Raw genomic sequence first — 17,902 nt, forward strand, 5'->3', positions numbered from 1 at the left:
GCGACAGAGTTGTAGCAATCTGTTGGCACTGAATGTCTTTTAAGGCTAACCCAGGCTGACCCTGGGGATCTCTGCTTCTGTTTTGTAGCTCCAGCCCTGTGAGAGGCCAAAGAGCAAAAGAGAGGAAAATTTATCTTGTTCACTATCTTTATTTCCTTCTTACAGAATTCAAGCTGATGGGAGGAACCCTTTTGCACATAGCCTGTGCAGAGGCAATTAGCAAAGTCTTTGTATCATGATGTCCCACAGTGGCCCATTTCATTTTGATAGTCCTTCCTGATGAGCAAGAGACGATCCCTTCTGATGGGTTGACAGTTTCAGGGCAAACATTTTTTACAGTTATAAAACAAAAACTTAAATATTACCTTCTAGCATGTGATAAAGGTATTATAAGTGAGATTAATGCATGCAGCAATTTATGAACATTTCATAAAATCTAAACACTAAACATATTGTTATAAGTCCAATACCCATCTTAAACATACTAATACACAGGTGAAATAGACTGGTTTCCAGCAATGAATTTGTCTGTGCTCGGCTGAATCCTAAAGCCTTGGCAAGAGCTGGCACCTGGTTTGCCAGCATCAAACCAACATCCATGCAAGCATGGGGACTGCATGCAGCCCAGTGCAAGGAATGCACATGTGAACACATCTTTGCATATATGTGGTAAGGAAGATAAATCGATTGTACCCAGAGAAAGTCCCAAGGAGGACAACCATCTCTGGATTACTAGCTCTAAATAATCTTTAATTATAGGTGCTGTATTCATGCAGTGTATACGAAGCACTAGAAAAGAGACAAATATTTACACAGTCTAAAATATCCTATTAGTCACTGTGGCTGGAAGACAGAAGAAGGTAAGAGGCCGATGGCCTCTGCAGACAGCTGGGCCCTGGTCTGAGTGTTCTGAGCTAGAGAGAATTCTCCCAAGATACAATAAAATGCTACATTTTCTCACACTTTATCTAGTTTAATGTAATCAATGTATTAATACTGCAATGTAACCCAACCTTGTAATACTTGCAGCTCTCTTACCTGCCCTTAGCCCCTGTATCGCTTCAGCTCTTGAGATAGCAACATGCACCTCCCCTTATAGGAACCCTGCTGCTTAGTGTCGTAATTACATGAAGGCCATTGCTTCTAATTCTCAACAAGTTGTGCACGCTAGAGATAGGCCCTTTGGCCAAACCCTGGTCCCAGTCAGACCAATGGGTATTTTGCCATTGATTGCACTTGGACCAGGATTTAGCCCCTTATAAAGTTTGTGTGCGAAAAAGCTTAAATATGCACACACGCTCACAGAGTGCCTGTACAAATAATTTGACTGTGTGCGCCTTGGACACACACTTGTAGAGTGAAAATAACCTTAAAGCCTTGTTTACAACAAATATTTTTTCTTACCATTTCCCACCATTAGTACCTGAGCAGCCAGTCCACCAGTGATAGCAATAGTAAGAGATCAAATGTATACAAGAAAACAACAACTAGCATTAGAATCACTCTTTCATTTAGATGTGTTTGGAGCAGCATTAGATGGCAAGGTTGTTAAAATGCCAGCAGCCAGCGAAGCATTCTCACAGTTGCTACCATTAGTGGCACTGCACAAGTGGTGGCACCAGCAGGAAATTTTAAGATGTAACTGCAGCGTAATTATGTGACACAGCCAACACACCTTAAGAGCTACCAAGAAATAAATTCTACAGAGTCCGGGAGCTGCAGAGACACTGCGAGTAACTAGAGAAGAAAAACCATGCAAATAACAGAGACTGAAAATGTGGCTCAATTTAAAAAAAAACAAAAACAAATTAACAGGCAAGAAGAGCCAGCGGTACGAAGTCTGTGTCACATAACAGAGATGGACCTGTGCAACACGATTAAAATTGGGGGCTCAGTTCTGGATTTCAAGCCCTCCCCAAAGTTCAAGGGTATTTGGATTTGGGCTTCTGGTTGAGCCAGGCAAGCATCTATCACCGTCTGTTTTGTTGGTAGCTTTTGTGTGTCATCACATTGTAATCAGTCCAATAGCCCATCTCCTATTTAAATTTAAATACTAATTTGAGGGCTAAGGGAGAATATAGCTATTTTATTTTCAGTTTAAAAAAAAAAGCCCAGGCATCATAACAGTAATTTATGATTTTACTGGGGTATTATCATTGGGTAATAAGTGCAACTTGAAACTGCCCATTATCTTACAAGAGGGGGTATCACCTTTTCTGTTTTGAATGACTCCATCGATAAACGCAGGTTCAGCTTGCTAACGTTCTGTCACGTAATCAGTGGCTTTACAGCAAGAGACAAGTGAGAGAAAGAGAGAGAAAAACAAAACAGCAACATACAAACACTTCACGTTAGCTAAGCCCTTGGCTCAGAAACAGAGAAGGGGGGGGAGGAATAGCCTGGAGCAGTCAGCAGGTCACACACACAGAGTGTGCAACAGCAAACTCAGTTTACAAAGAGACATCTGTTCCATTACTCCGATGCATTGTGGCTAATTACATCCTGGCCCGTCTGTGAAATGACAGCCACTTATTCTCCAGTGAACCGTAAAATCTGTACATGTTCGATTTGGGGAGTGGGGAGTACAAGGAGTGCAGGATAGTAGGAAGGGGGTGGGGAAAGGAGAATGGAAGGAAAGGGAGAAGAGACGCACCAAGAAAACATGTGATGCTTCTCCTACCAGTTCAGCACCAGAGAGTCAGTAACCGACAAGAGAGACAGAGCCACTGGCATAAAGGCCCTAACAAAGGGCTGACATTTTGCAACAGGGCTCTGGTGCCAGTTCTAACTTGGGATTCTTCAGTTCCTTTCATTGCTTTCTGACTAGGCAATGCGGTGTTGCCAGCAGAAATGACACCAAATATGCATCAATATACTTTACTCTTAGATTCCTACCGGGTGCCTGTTGATACTGATATTTAAATCTTTCTTTTCTGCTCCTTACTGCTCTTATCCTCTATACCATTTACTTTTTAAACTTAGCTTTTAAACTTAAACTTAGCTAAAAACCAGGCCCTTCTCCTCCCCACATTTTTGGTAGTCTGAAGAAGGGAGTGGCAAGAAAATCAAACGTGTCTCAATGGCTATGTCTGAATGTGAGCAACTGAGTGATATGGTACAATGTGTCTGACTGGTCAGTGTAGACCAGCCAGTGTAGACAAATGGTGTTTAGCCAAGATTAAATCCTGATCCTGACAGCTTTGCCAAAAGAACGGCAAACCTTTCAGCAAACCCGGGATGGAAATCAAGGAAGTCTGAGGCCGTAATGACTGGAAAGCGATTATAATTATAGGAATTAAATGCTCACAGCTCTGCCTACTGCTAGCACAGACAGCAGTAGTGTACCCACTCACAAAGCACTTCTGTCCCCAGAGCCCACCACCTTCCTGCTATAAAAGCGTGCCGGCCAAGGAGGCTTGAAAACAATCTGAGTGATGCTGGTCAATAGACCACTGAAGCTGTTTAGGTTGCAGGGTCATATTCTGACGTTGCCAATTAAAAAAAAAAAAAAGTCAACATAGGAGGTGGGCTCACCCTCAGCAGGCACAGGAGTGGGGGAGTCAGGGCTGGTCGAGAAGACCAGCCCCGCTAGCAAGGTCCAGGGCTGTTGTTCTGTGTGAAAAGCACTAAGAAATGCTAGCACAGGTCTCCCATTATTAAAGTCACAGCTTGTAGTTTTGGGTGGAAACTAAGTCAGGAACTTAGTAGTTGTGACTGAGTTTTGCTGACCCAAACCACATTCAGTCAAGGCCGTATTATCCATTAGGTACAATAGGCACAGAGCCTAGGGCCTATGAAACTTTCAGGGACTACGAAAAAAATTTTTATATATAATTTTTTATTTTTATTTAAAAAAACTATTTATTAATAGCTTAAAATCAAATTAGTTATTTCGGTCAGGGGGCCTACGAAGGCAAGTGTGCCTAGGGCCTACGAAAGTCTTAAAACGGCCCTGCATTCAGTGAACCTGGGGGAAAGAGATTTTTGTTAACCTCTACACATCAAAAGCTGCTGAAATCTGATGGTGTCTAACAGCAATAGCTATGCTCTGAAAATTTGTCATGACACTGAATGCTTGGGGTGGGGGAGGAAGTGAGGATTTTTTCTTGTATTTGGCGGCAGGTGTGTGGGATAAGAAGTGCATATTAATCCGGCTGAATCTCTGGCCACACCATACCCTGTTGTTATTATGGTGTTAAAGCCATTCAAAATAGTCATGTATGGGGGAAGGAAAACACAATTAATCTATATTCACTTATGGGATGCTGAGGCAGCTGTAGAAAAGGGAAGTGCTGTAGGCAGCTGGTTATGTTAACTGCCTTAAAACAAACCCATCAGGAAGCTGGTGTGCGCAGCCATGTTTTTGTTTTTGTAGACATTTTTCACAACAGCATGTTTGTTAGGGGGACAGGGCTGAGAGGACTGAGATCTATGGCGTGCTACATATTTGAATCCAGGCCAGATTGGTAGTAGAGCTGGTCTGGTCTTTATGAAAATGTTCACATTTCTCCCCCATTTTTTATAAACATTTTGTAATTTTTTTTAATCCTCATTTTTTATAGAAAATTTTCACAGATTTTAAGGTCAAAATGGACCATTATAATCATCTAGTCTGACTTCCTCCATACCACACACCAAAAAAATCAAACCCATAACTTCTAGATGAGCTGGAATATATCATTTAGAAAGACATCCTGAGTCTTGATTTAGAGACTTTGAGTAATGAAGTATCCACTACTTCCTACCAGCTCTTGCTGGTGGTAACTGAAAGTTATTACTCTCTGATGGCTATTGAAAAGCCTCTGGGAAATTAAATGGTCTCAGACTAACTCACAACGTATGTATCCATACCACAAATCCCACTGCATTGATTGACAGTCTTGCTGGCTGTCCCAAAGAGAAAGGCTTTCCGGATGGGCAACGAGAGTGAACTACTCACTCACGTCTGGAGGTGAGTCCCTCCAGGTCAGGATTGAGATGCACTGGTGGGGAAGCTGGTTGGGGAAGTTTGCACTGGTTCTGCCTATGCTGGTACCTGAAGTCTATGGATAAACGGAGTACTTCATTCTATATAGGCATCAGGACTCCTTTCACCAGCACTAAATTCACATGCACAAAAGAAAAGATTAACAGAAAAAAGAGCTCTGTAAAGAAAAAGGAGTATGTAACTCTGCAAAGAGCTCATTGGAAGGATCGGTAATAAATTAATACTCAACAGCAGCCATACAGCAGTTCCCAACCTTTCTGAGTAACTGTGATTTACTTGAATAATACTTAGGTGTAACAGCCAGCTATCTCAATTACCTCTTTCCCTTCCCCTTCTCCTGTGAACTTCCTTCTCACTCTAATGATGAGATCAGCCTGAGCCTAGTCTCTGAAGTAGGTGTTGGGTCCATCGCCTTTCATCCCATAACACATATGTTGGCCAGTTCTTTGGTGCACATTTTCAGTGTGGGTTACAGCACACACCAGTGGTAGTCAAGAGGTGGACCGAGGGCCAAATCTGGACCGTCAGATGCTTTTGAACGGACCCCAAATCTTTTTATTTATTATAATTTTTTTATTATTATTTTCTCTGGACCTTAAATATACCTTGACCAAGAAAGTTGGATCTTGATAAAAAATAATTTACTACCCATGGCATACACAATATAATGGGAATAAGAGGGGGGAGTGGTAGATACCCTGCAAGGTAGGGATAGGATACAGAGTGACCTAAACAAACTGGAGGATTGGGCCAAAAGAAATCTAATGAGGTTCAACAAAGAAAAGTGCAGAGTCCTCCACTTAGGAAGAAAGAATCCCATGCACAGCTATAGACTGGGGACCGACGAGCTGGGCAGCAGCTCTGCAGAAAAGGACCTGGGGGTAACAGTGGATAAAAAGCTGGATATGAGTCAGCAGTGTGCCCTGGTTGGCAAGAAGGCCAATGGCATATTGGGCTGCATTAGGAGGGGCATTGCTAGCAGGTCACGGGAAGTGATTATTCCCCTCTATTCGGCATTGGTGAGGCCGCATTTAGAATATTGTGTCCAGTTTTGGGCCCCCCAATACAAAAAGGATGTGGACAAGTTGGAGAGAGTCCAGCGGAGGGCAACAAAAATGATTAGGGGGCTGGAGCACAGGACTTATGAGGAGAGGCTGAGGGAACTGGGCTTGTTTAGTCTGCAAAAGAGAAGAGTGAGGGGGGATTTGATAGCGGCCTTTAACTACCTGAAAGGGGGTTCTAGGGAGGATGGGGCTAGGCTGTTCTCGGTGGTGGCAGATGACAGAACAAGGAGCAACGGTCTCAAGTTGCAGGGAGGGAGGTCTAGGTTGGACATTAGGAAAAAGTTTTTTACTAGGAGGGTGGTGAAGCACTGGAATGGGTTACCTAGGGAGGTGGTGGAATCTCCATCCTTAGAGGTTTTTAAGCTGCGGCTTGACAAAGCCCTGGTTGGGATGATATAGCAGAGGTTAGTCCTGCTTTGAGCAGGGGGTTGGACTAGATGACCTCCTGAGGTCCCTTCCAACTCTAATATTCTATGATTCTATGATTCTATGATAAGAAACAGCACATAAGGCCCCAGCATAGAGGCTGGATCCTGAATTAATCCTGATCTGAAAAGGTAAAAAATAAATTGTGCCCCTCACCCCCAACCCTTTTTTTTTCCCTTCCTCATTTTGTATATTGAAGGCCTCAATGGATTTTTCCTGTCTAGTCTAGAAGTTTCTACGATGACTGGGGAAGTAGCAAAATGGCGATATCACAAGAGCCAAGAGTGAAAGTTGGAGAAATGAGATGGGAAGGGATTTTTAGTCAGTCTGTTTAAAATGCTTGCTTTTTTCCTTTTAATTTAAATTTGGGGTTTTTTGCTAACACCTATTTAACTTCATTGATGTGTGTGAATTTTGAAGAAAGGACATCTTGGTTACAGATGTAGCACTCCCAACCCTTTAATTAAGGTGCAAGCAGTCTCTGCACACACTGTGAGAACCCCAGCAGCCAACCAGCCAAAGGCTAAGAGGACCAGATAGATTTGACATTCCTGGTAGTTGTAAGGTTAAAAAAAACCAAAACAACTTCCTTTTCTCTTGTCAACATCTGCCCCTCTTCCGCTTCCCTTTTTGAAGGGTAAGGGGTACTTTTCAAGCTATCTTTCCAAATAAAAAAAGACCTACAAAAGATTTTTTTAAATGGGGTCTGTGCCCTTTTTTAAGTAGTTGAGTGGAGCACGAGCTGTAAGGAGAATGACCAAGTAAGCACCACCAGCAAAACTGTAAGTACCATGAGCGTGGTCTCTCTTATTTGCAAGACAGATGCCATAATTGCTAAGCTTCACATTTCTCTTCCATAGTACTCCTGAAACGACACTCATCGGGGCCCCAAGGAACCCAGACTGCATGTGTTAATTTATGTCATGGTGAAAGGTGAGCAGAACAATTGTTGCTCCTTCATCCCTTATTACCTGGTAAACAAAAGTCCAGGTTAACTTTGCTCTCAGGCTGATTGTGTAATTGTGGGAGAATAGTGTGTATGAAGGAGGGGAGTAATCATTTTATTTTTAAAGAAAGGAGGAGTTTTTGTTTCTTGGCATCTGCAGTAGCTGAATCTGAAGGTACGTACAAACATTCAGGGCCAGTCTGCACCTGGGTTTTGGACTGATTTAACTATATTGATTTCTAACCCAATATTGGCAAATCCGTACAAACCCAGGTGTAGACCAGGCCTCAGACAGATAAGTGAAAAAAGGGGGGAAACTGCAAAAGAATCCATTTTAAAACCAGACAAGGAACACGGAACATTCTTAGAATAGGGGATGATGTTTGCCCAATCTATTGTGTTAGAATACTTTGGGACAGACAAAGCCAGTTTATGTGTGTCCATCTGTATGCAATGGCACAAATTAGGTAGCTCTACAAGCAACTACAAAGTTTTCTTTGTGAATTAGCACAACTGGAATTTTGAAGGCTGCTTTTGAAAATATAGACCTCTGTGTGAAGAAGTGTCTGGCTACCAATGCATCAGGACAGAAAGCACAGAAAACACATATATATACATAAAAACAAATAGCAATAACAACACTTTGAACTTGTAACAGGCTTTGAGCAGACTGAGGCCCAGGCTTCCTTTTGGTAGGACCAACTAGTGCTGAAAAACCTGATTTGCACCTGCACCCAAACGGTAAGAAGAGATGCATGTACTTACATTCATGCCCACAAGTGGGTCACCTCTACACTGGAAGTGCTTTGCTGGTGTAGCTATATTAGTATACTATACTAGCAATGTGTTACTAGCGTGGACACAGTTTGCTAGTATAACATATTCACACTAGGGGATTTTGCCCTCAGACCTAAGTCAGCTAGGGATCAGATCTCTTCACACCCCTGACCGACCTAGATATCCTGGTCTTTAGTGTACACATGACCTTGGATTGGGAGCATCAAATGCACCCACCACCAACAAAAACAGAAAAGTTATCCTTTTGGAAATTTGGGTCTCAAAGTGTTTAACATGATTTAATTAAACCTCACATCCTTGGGTAGCTTGGAATTAAGAATTATAATCATTTCCCTTTTACAGATGGGTAAACTGAGGCACAGAGCGGTCACACAGTAAGTCTGTAGCACCATTGGAACAGAATTCAGAAGCCCAAACTCCCAACCCCCTTAGCCATAGTAATCACTCATCTTGGTGTTTCAGGCATCCAAACCAAAAGACGTGATCACTGAACTGTTCTGACAATACAAAAATCAGTAATTTAAGCCCCTGGGTGAGGCTGACATACAATAGTTTAAACTGCCACTTCCTGGAGGCCAAGTGAATATGCAGCTGGACTTTCAGTCAGCTGGCTCTGAGTCATTCAGTAAGTACATTGGTCCCAATACACCAGCCCTTGCGACTGGTCACAATTAGCAAAGCTTGCTTGGGAGAGACCCAACTCATTAGCTAGCATACAAAGTTAATCACCTGTCCACCCTTACAAAAGGGACAGTCCCTTCAGGAGGAAGGGTCGGTGTCTGAGATCACTCAAGGGACAATGTCTGTTCTCAGATTGGTGCCCTATGAATAAATCAATCTCCAAATCCCGCGGCTTCTAAACCTTTACCACCATAAAGGCTCAGAAAGGAAATACAGTTAAAAAACCTTTCTCCCACTGAACCCCATGTTTCAAATGGATGGCTCTTGCCCATCATTTCTGTTAACCCCTCCACACCCAGGTAATCTTGTTCAGCTGCACGGTGTGCATTTTGTTGTTCCCACAGTACATTTGTTGAAATAAATATGGAAATAAGGCTGAGCAAGCCAGCCAAGCCAGCCAGACTGAAATAAATTCATCACTCATGGGCTCTCAAGGGAAGAAAACTGCATTTTTTCTAAATGATTATTTCTGAAGCACTGAAGGAATGGCTATATCACTAATGAGGCCAGTGCTCCATGACTGCTGATTATAAATGACCTAAAAAGGGACAAGGGGATGGTGCATGTGTGTATAGGGGGAGGGGGAAAGAGATGAATTGTTCTTTAGGATCTAGAATCATCTCCCTTGGCTCCTCAAAAGTACAAGAGCATTTGTGGTTCACCACAAACATAGAACATGGCATATTTACAGAGCCCACATGATGAAGTCTGGGCCAGGGGGCTGCACTATTCTAATGTGTAAAGCATAACCACCACATGTCCCCTCCTCTCCAGATCCGCCACTATGTACAGGCTGCAATAAAAAATAAAAAGAAATATTAGCTCTCTTTGCCTGTGGTAGGTTTGAATTACAGGTACTGAAGGTTGCACATGATGCAGCTGGACTCCAGGAGAAGGGTGGGGCCAACAGCCATGAATAAGACTCACTTGTGTCTTCTTTCACTCACTAACTCCCATGGAAACAGAAATTCACTGCAAATGACTAACATCCGGTTGCAAAGTCTTACTCATGTGTTTTGCTCACTCCAGGTTGAGGCTGTGCTGATTACAGATCCATTACACATGCAGCTCTCCTGCACACAGCTGATTTTTTGACAGGACAGAAGGACCATGTGTAGAGGATTTTGGAACGGAAGCAGAAAGCAGCAACAAAAGGCAGCTTGAAGTTAGAAAGCAATAAAGTGACCCTGATCAAAAAGCTGCAGTTTTCAGATTCTTAGCTGTATTATTTATATCACATGACATGTACATGTAACAGTGACAGAAAGAAAGACTTGGCAAAGGAGGTAACTCTCAACACGTAAAATGATCTGTTACCCAAATGTGAGGTCATCAAGAAGAAGGGTTTTTTTGTTTTTTAAATTGGTTTATTATTTTACGCCGCTGAATTACCCAGGATATCCTTAAAGAAAGGGGAGATCTGAAGGTGAGCTCCTGCAGGAGCTTAGACAAAGAAGCCTTGACAAATATTAGATGGATTATAGTGATGCACTAGTGCCAGAGGTTTCCTAACACTCACTGAAGACAATCCCCTATCTCTTTCCCTTTTGCAGTTCGCAATGTCCTCTCACATCAACCTGACAGGGCTTGGGACTTGCAGCTTCTGTTCTGTAAGAACAGTTCCAGCTGCAAACTGATTTATGGTTACACAATAATACATACTAAGAGCCAAGGCTTATGGTAGGGTTCCTAATGCCATTTACACTCTCTGTTTCAGCTTATCAGATCAGCTGCTCTCATAATGGTTATTGTCATCTCAATCGTGGGTTCGGAAGGATTTCCCCCCTTGCTAGAGGGGCCATTGCTTGGGAGCCTAGAATTGCTAATAATCTCTTACTGTTCTGCTTCAGTAGAGGAGGAGGTCTAAGACACAGTAACATCAAAGGGTAGGCCTGAGATGGCTTATGTTAAGTGATGACCACAAAATAAAAAAACAAAACGAAAGTTTAGCTAAGTTTGATTCCCTTTCCCAGGTCATGCCACAATCCCTTATGGGCTATGTGAATAGTTAAACAGAGAACAACAACATATCTATAGAATTTATAAGCCACATGACAGAATTCTATAGCAGGCAAATAATTATCTGCTAGTCTCTATAGGGTGGTTCAGAAATCCTACAGAAATGAACAGTTGTCTATTAAATTTCATAGGTTTAAAAAATATTGGTTTAACTCTTATTAAATTCTATAGGACTAGATAACTGCAAGACATTAACCTATTCACTGCTGCCCGGTGCCTTGACAGCTGTTTTCTCGGGAATATTCACAGCAGTTAGTGGAATGTGAGGCAGCTACATTCAGCCAACACTGTGGGTGGGAGTGGAAACTGTTTGGCCCCAAAAGGGTTAAGGTTCACGGGTCCTCCTACCCTTTTGCCATTTCGGCTTACAGCAAAATATGTGCACAAATAAAGAATCTCATTTGCTCACTCAAATGCCTTGGTCTATCTCAAACAGAAATAAAATCTGGGGAGACACTGAAAATTGTGCATTGAGTTATATTAATTCCTTCCCCTTCCTTAGAGCGAGGAGCGAAAGAAACCAGACCAGATGCTGTATCAGTATCCTTTCTGAAGTACTCTAATGAATCTGACCCCAGGCTGCAGCTTTAACAGAGTGTAGTAGCGTGTCAATGTAAACAGCTAAAACTAGTGTCATGTCAAGTGGTAACAAGGCCACTGTCGTTTTTACAAGCGCTGTGCACTTAGCAGATAAAAACGAACACCCTATCGCTGCTCTCCACAAGTCACAGTTATCAACAGCAGGAAGAAACAATGCCCCATATGATGGGTGTTACATGGTGCCAGTGATAGGAAGTCACATTTCTTACAAGCTGTCCATTAGTATGATGAAGAGACTAATAACCACCGCATATGTTTTTTTATCTTTTGTTATTGTTGTTCTTGGTCCACTGGCAACTGCTAATAGCTTTCCAGTGTTCCTTTAAATAAACAGAACTAATTACTCTGTACAACGCCACCCAGGCTTACAGACAACTAATTATTTTGGGGAGGGGTTTCAACAACATATTTATTTGCAGAATGCCAAGTCCAGCACGAGGCAAATCTATTCATTGCTTATATCAGCATGGTTTCAAAATAATCCTGAATACACACAGATCCAGATCACAGATCACAGACAGTACCACTGGTTAGGTTACCCCGGGAACCCAAACAGCCACACAAAATGAAAGATGCATATCGTGTAGACAATGCATAGCTGTGTCACTGTTAGCCTCGCACACAGACAGTGCAATGCCATAACATAGGGGCTGAAATACTTGTGTAAATAAGGTTTTGTTGTAATTTAGCTAATTTTTTGTTATGTTTTTATCAGACAATTACTATTTTTTGTCTGTAAAGCACTGACAATATGCTCAGCACAGCACAGGACAGAAAAATCAGTCAGTCCCCTCCTACAAGGGTTCATAGTCTAACAGAGAGAGACAGGACATACAGGGAAATCTTCAGACAAATGAGAAAACAGAGGCATGAAGAAGTTAAGTCACATAGCAAGCCACTGTGAGAGGAGGGAACAGAACTCAGCATCTCCTGATTCCCCATCCCCTGCTCTAATAACCCTTCTAGGCAGACATGGGCAACAAACTGGTGGAAAATACATGTTAATACATTTGTGAGGGCTGAAATTCAGTTTGGCCATTTTAACAGACAAGATCACAAAAAACAATCCACATATTAGAAGTTAGGGTAATTAAATGCCTCTGAGTGGCTGCAAATCAAAACTGACTTTGTTCCTTAAATTGAAATGTTGGACTAATGTCCCTTGAATATAGACAGCTCCACCCTCATTAAAAAGCAGAACAAAATATGTAACTTTCAAAAGTTTTCAACTGCCACTCTATATGAACAGTAATCTTCCAGCTCCTGGAAAGATGTATAGCATGGATACTCAGGGAGAGTTCACCTCTCCATGTGCACACACAAGTCCTATTAGCATTAATAGGATACAAGCATGCATGCATAAAGAGCGGCACATACCCCTTTAAGTATGTCTGAGTGGCAGTTGCAATGATGCAAGAGAACAGAATAGCTTCTCTTGAGCCATTAGTGGTCTGGCTGGTAAAAAAAAAATCTGTGTACAAAGGTGTGCCAATTAGATATACAGTAGACCCCTAATCTCATACCATAAAAGTCACCAAGTACAGCTACACACAATAGACAAAAGGAACTACAGCTTCAATAGTATGCCTTTAAAAAAATCCCTACGTAAGATTTTCTATATACAGGCTGTATTTGAAAACAGTTTCTAAAACCCTTTTATAAAGGCAACAGCACATAAGATGGTAGCCTGCATCTTAAAACTCCTTCTAAGGTTATGTCTTCACTGCAAAAGCAGTGTGTTTTGATACCAAGACAGCTCTCTCTCTGTAAAATCCCAGTGGAGACAAGGCATAGTTTGTACCTCTACCGGATAGATCTTGACTAGCTACAATTGAGGTAAAAACGGCAGTGCCTTATCTCCCCTAGATTTTACAGCAAGATAGCTCTCTCCAATTAGCTATTGTCATGTAAAAACACATCCTTTTGCAGTGAAGACAAAGCCTAAGAGTTTTCCCTTTTATAAAATGTGCCATTAAAAGAAGACAAGATGTGCATACAAAACTCTTAACAGTGAAGTTGCAAAAGAAACCAATTGGCATAAAACCAAAAGAAACCGCTGACATGCCTTATCTCCCTTCCCTTGGCCTGCCTCCTACAAATAGTACTACAATATCATACTGGAACGGGTCAGAACACAACAGCTTACACAAGTGATGCTGCAGTGGTTAGAAGCATTACCAAGGAATATTGTAGGGTTTTGTATTTTTTAATAAGGGTGAGTGTAGCAAAACAAACCAGTTGGGAATCCTGCAATATCCGGCACAATCGGGTAAAATAAGGACCGAATTAATAACCTTAACTTTGAACTTCCTGGTTTTGGTCAATGCCATGTGATAATGGCAAAGAATCACAGAGTTGCTTTCTTTTAACTCTGAATAAAGAACTTTATTCGAATAAGGAAAACAAGAGAGAGCAGCTTTAGGGGTGGTATTACTGCTCTAAAGCTGCTCTCCCTTTCGACACTGTAGAACTTCTGCCTAGAACTTTCCCCAGCTCCTTCCTGATATAGATTTAAAGAAACATTTTATATATCCTCACAGTAAGCGTAATATAGGATCTGATCAATCCTTCCCATGGGAAGAACAGCAGACAGGAAGTCTTTCTCCCCGGGGTCCTTGTAGTGATTTTTCTTGACTCACCCCAAAAAGTCATGAGATTTTTTGTTTTGTCTTCTATTTGTGAGACAATATGTGAGTCTGTATACAGCTTATGACTTCTGCTGTTATGAAATTGCTGTATCATGGAGAAAGAAAAATCCCCAAACAGGACAAATGGATAGATGTGACAAAGCAAGTTAAAAAGGTCTCACAGAGGGCACAAAAGTTCAGACTTTTAGAGGAAGGAGACTTTAAGCAGGAGAGAGGAAGAGAAGGGGCATGCTTTCATAGCAGAGGAGACCTGTTTAACTGTGGGACCAGCTACAGTCAAAGGAAGCTGACTTAGAGCTTAGAGAGAGCGTCCATGATTCAGAGGAGAAACCATGAGCTTCAGGAGAGGGCTCCTGGATGCCCCAAAGGACTCTTTCCTAAGCTCAGAAGAATACTCCCGAGTGGTAAGGAAACTGAGGCAGGGAAATGTGTACAGGTAATTTTGTCTGAATCTGTATATCTTCTGTGCTAAATAAAGAATAATTTTGTTTAGAAACCCTTACAAAGTCTGTGTCTGTTTACTTCACCTCTCACATACCCTTGAAAAAATTAACATAAATTTAGAGTTCCCACAAGATTGGAGCTCTGGGACCGGATGTACTTAACCTGCCAAGAAGCCTGAATAGTCAGCACTGGTCCTAGGGCCTACGGGCAGCTGGGCTGTGTTGCTCCATTTCAGTGAAGGGGTAACAGACAGAGGAGAGGGCCTGTGCCTAGGAAATGTGCCAGCGAGGCCCAGGGGAGAAATAGTGCTGGAGAACTACAGAAACCCAGTGCAGTTTAAGAACACATGGTTCCAGTGTGGTGTGACACAAACAGCACCCAAGTGAGTGTTCAGCAGAAAAAGCTCTACCAGGGCTGGGTGTGACAATTTGCCTTCTGGTTTTGGACCTTTCAGTTTTGTGTTTTCAAGCTTTTCTTCAACACCATGAGGGCTAGCGACTCTTTTCAAATGAAAACTGAGATTCTCATGTGACCACCTGCCTCCAAGAGCTAGGACTTTAACCAAGACCCCAATATCATGACATTCAGGATAAAATTGTGAGAGTTCACAACACTGGTTGTCTCCTGCAGTATAGCCTGTTGAGCGCACCCGCTACCCCTGCAGAGCCTGATATGCCTATGGCTCCTGGGATATCAGTAGGAGGCCAGGGCTCAGGCCCCTTGCCTCAGGGTTCAGCTCTGTTTCCTTGACAGCAACCCCCTCTCTACAATAAGGTTATGCTGCCAGGGTTCCTACAGTCAGTGGCTGGTTCTGAGAAAGAAAGAAAGAAAGAAGGCAAACGGGGTGATATAGGTTGCATTACACTTCTGTCCTCAGATCTGTCGGGCTGGTGACAAGATGATGCACATTCCTTCCAGCCTGTCTGGTCTGCCCCACAGCCCATTCACCCCATGCCCTCTTCCTCCTTTGCAGAGCCTGGCAGGATCATAGAGACAGTATGACACGTAAGTGGATGAGCACTCCTTCCATGTAGGAAAGAGGTGTTTGTGTGTGGATGTACCTCTCTGTATGTGTGTGGGTCTAGGGGCCATCTTTCTTCGATGATATATGCTGAATGCCCCCATTAGTCAGGTTAGAAGCGGCATGCAGTGGGCACATACAGCTGACCTGGAAATCACCCTAGGGCAGTGATTATTTACATAGCGATAGCACACACAGCGTGCTAGATGCTTGGCTCCAGAATTCAGCATTGTGGGATGTCCGAGCTACCCAGGAAGCCTTTGTGGAACATGGTGCTCCCCCATGCGTAACAGGAAAGAAATGGTGGAGCAGGCTTCGCTCAGGGGCCAACAGGTCTAGTGGTGATGCTGCAAACCAGTCTCTCTGTGTCTTGGGATGGCTCTACCAGGCAACCCAGGGGGCCGGGTGTCTTACCCCACCCTCCCCACCCCACTGGAACCCTCTTGGGTCTCACAGGTGGCTGAGGAAGGAGGAAAGGAGAGGGAGAACGGACCCTCCGTCTCCACCAAGTCCTGGCCCAGGGCAGAGAGCAAGGGGAGGCTCAGTTCTTTCTGGCTGCTACTCCAGATCAGCCTCAGCTGGGCTGCTTCCTACTGTCCCTGTTCTCCCTTTGGTCTGGAGTCTGGACCCAGCCTTCTGCTTGCAGTTTCAGCAATTCAAAGCCTCATCTGGGGGGAGGCAGGAGGAGAGCCTTCCCAGCTCATTCTCAGAGTCCTGTTGCTCCCCTGCTCACCCCACCAGGCAGAAGGAGGAAACAGGGGATGGGGTCAGGCCCCAGCCTTCCAGCCAAGTCCAAGTCCTTTCCCTGTAGGTTACTCTGTCTCAGTGGCTACAGCCTGCCCGCCTCCTTGCAGCCAGTCTCTCTTTCATTCTCTCCTAAGCTGGACTGGGACTCTCTTTTAAGCAAGGAACGGGGTCTTTTTGGTCCAATATTGATCCACCACTCCACTCCTAAGTGTGGAAGCTGTAATTAAACTCCATCATCACCATTAACTCTACATCAGGGATTCTTAAAGGGTTTTAATTTAACTATAATTTTATATCCCAAATGGGTAATGCATAATCAAATCAGCTAATTAAGAAATCAGTTGTCCTTCATGATTGCATTTATCTGAACCACAACTGATATCTGTGTGAGGCCAGAGTGGACAATCAGTATATGCTGTAGTACGTAGTGCAACATGATATAAAATGAGATTAATGATGGTCTGAGACAGTACAATTTAGAACTGGTTCCAGATTTTGAATACTGCAAAATTCAGGGGTATTTGAATCCAGGGCTTTGATTCTGTACATTATGAGGACAGCAGACAGCTGTAAAATTTGGATCAAAATTCTAAAACTCCCCTTAGCCCCAGTACAAATCTTCAGGGTGTTCAGATCAGGATTTTGGCACAGTCCTATTTTTAATTCATGCAGGGAAGATAGAGGTCAGAGGAAGAGTAAAGACACATAAATCTAATTTTCACTTCATCCATTAATCATGCACGATTTCAAATAGCCATTTAAGAAGCCATTTCCAAAGTGATCTCTGCAAAGACAGGGAAAAATTCTGTGTTGTTCCTTTGGTTTGAGCGCTTCTCTTAGTAGCCTCCTCCCCATATACACCACCAGCATACACATAACCTGGGAACAACTACATTGGTGCTTCCAAAAATCCTTTTGCTAAATCTGCAATGGTTGGGTGAACATTTTGCATCTTCCCTCACAATTCAAGCAGAAAAGAGCAGTTCTGCATTTTTAATCCAGCCTGATCATGAAGTTTTGAGCGAGGGCACAATTGCCAACATTCCAGCTTCACAAAAAGGGACGCACACCTTTGGCAAGAGAGTTTCACTGTGTCTGTAGGAATACAAATTGAAGACACCCTCCTCCACACTTCTGCTGCAACCTATCAGTCTTCCAGTGCTGCTCAGAAACCCCACTCTTCCTGCTTAAAGTGAGCAAACTTCAAATGAAAAATAAGAGCATCTGTCACAGGAGAGGTTGGGGAGCTGGGGTAAGGAGGCTTTTGACCACTGTGAGAGGGGGAAGGAAAGGTGCCCACTAACTAACGCACTAGTAAGAACCCTGGTAGCCACTGAAGCCTTGTCTACACTATGGCTCCTACTGGTGCTACTGCCAGATCAGATGAACTGGTCGTAACACCTAGGGAACTCCTTGCTAAAATTCCCTAATGTAGACTCAGCCAAAAAGTCTGTCTGTTGGGGTTAAGAATGGTCTAAAGGAGGTGTGCTGAGGACAAGGGCTATGAGCAGCCCGAAGAAA

The 17,902-nt window shown here is 43.1% G+C and overlaps 1 protein-coding gene and 1 long non-coding RNA gene across 2 annotated transcripts in view; one reads left to right on the top strand and one right to left on the bottom strand.

Moving 5' to 3' along the window:
• MAML3 (mastermind like transcriptional coactivator 3) overlaps nt 1–17,902 on the bottom strand; it is a 289,017-nt gene that overhangs the window by 78,431 nt on the left and 192,684 nt on the right. The gene's annotated exons all lie outside the window — the stretch shown is intronic.
• On the top strand, nt 7,148–10,058 carry LOC137166329 (uncharacterized). Its single transcript, XR_010923651.1, has 4 exons — nt 7,148–7,259; nt 7,338–7,410; nt 8,082–8,164; nt 9,932–10,058. It is a non-coding gene; the product is annotated as an uncharacterized lncRNA (long non-coding RNA).

The sequence above is a fragment of the Emydura macquarii genome, unplaced genomic scaffold (genome assembly GCF_026122565.2).
Source record: "Emydura macquarii macquarii isolate MOO-44397 ecotype Brisbane River unplaced genomic scaffold, CSIRO-AGI_Emac_v2 contig_2834, whole genome shotgun sequence".
NCBI lineage: Eukaryota > Metazoa > Chordata > Testudines > Chelidae > Emydura > Emydura macquarii.